Below are 1,533 nucleotides of genomic sequence, written 5' to 3'. Positions count from 1 at the left end.
GTTATTGAATTTAGGATTGATTTAATACCTGGAGCAGCACCTGTAGCAAAAACACCGTACAGATTAGCTCCATCAGAATTAAAAGAACTGGTTACACAATTAAAGGATTTGTCAGACAAATGATTTATCAGGCCAAGTACTTCACCATAGGGAGCTCCAGTTCTGTTTGTGAAAAAGAAAGATGGCACTAAGCGTATGTGTATTGATTATCGAGAGTTAAACAAATTGACCATAAAGAACAAATATCCATTGCCCAGGATCGATGATTTGTTTGATTAACTAGTAGGAGCTAGTTACTTCTCAAAGATTGATTTGCGATCAGGATACCATCAGTTGAAAGTCAAAGAAGGTGATATAGCAAAAACAACATTTTGAACCAGGTACGGGCACCATGAATTCTTGGTTATGCCATTTGGTTTGACTAACACACCTGTAGCTTTCATGGATCTGATGAATCGATATGTAGTGAATACCTCGATAAATTTGTCATTGTATTTATCGATGATATTTTTATATACTCCAAAACCCAAGAAGAGCATGCAAAACATCTTTGATTGATCCTTAAGCTTTTGAAAAGAGAAAAACTGTATGCTAAACTATCAAAGTGTGAATTTTGGCTAAGAGAAGTCCAGTTTTTGGGGCATGTTATATCTGAGGATGGAGTAAAGGTAGATCCAGCAAAGATTGAAGCCGTTGCAAAATGGGAGGCACCGAAAACACCATCTGAAATTCGAAGTTTCTTGGGATTGGCAGTCTATTACCGCAAGTTTATTCAAGATTTCTCTAAAATAGTCGTGCCTTTGACGAAATTAACTCGAAAGAATGTTAAATTTCAGTGGGAAGAAGAACAGCAGAAAGCCTTTCAGTTATTAAAADATCATCTTTGCAGTGCTCCGCTACTATCATTACCCGATGGAACTGAAGACTTTGTTGTATATAGTGATGCATCAAAGTTGGGTTTAGGCTGTGTCTTGATGCAAAAACGGAAAGTCATATCATATGCATCTCGACAATTAAAAGATCATGAAAAGCACTATCCAACTCATGACATGGAATTGGCGGCTGTGGTTTTTGCTTTAAAGATTTGAAGGTATTACCTATTGGGAACGAAGTGTAAAATTTATTCAGATCACAAAAGCCTACAACACTTGTTCAACCAGAAAGATCTGAATATGAGTCATCGATGATGGATTGAATTAGTTAATGACTATGACTGTGAAATTTTGTATCACCCAAGAAAGGCTAATGTTGTAGCCGATGCTCTGAGTCGTAAAGAGAGAAGTGGAACTATCAAGGCAGTGGCGATGAAAATAAGTTTAAACCCAGATTTGCATAAGAAAATACAGAGATGCCTAACAGAGGCCGTCAAGGAAGAAAACAAGAAATCAGAAAAAGTGGGTAAGATAATTTCCATCATGAAGCCGAATGGGGAAGAAATATTATGTTTCCAAGGTCGAATATGGGTACCAAATTATGGGAATACACGAGAAACCATCCTAAATGAAAGCCACAAGTCCCGTTATTCCATCCATC

Source organism: Cynara cardunculus (genome assembly GCF_001531365.2).
Source record: "Cynara cardunculus var. scolymus isolate 2C chromosome LG 12, CcrdV1, whole genome shotgun sequence".
Classification (NCBI taxonomy): domain Eukaryota; kingdom Viridiplantae; phylum Streptophyta; class Magnoliopsida; order Asterales; family Asteraceae; genus Cynara; species Cynara cardunculus.
Note: the sequence above shows the minus strand (reverse complement) of the source record.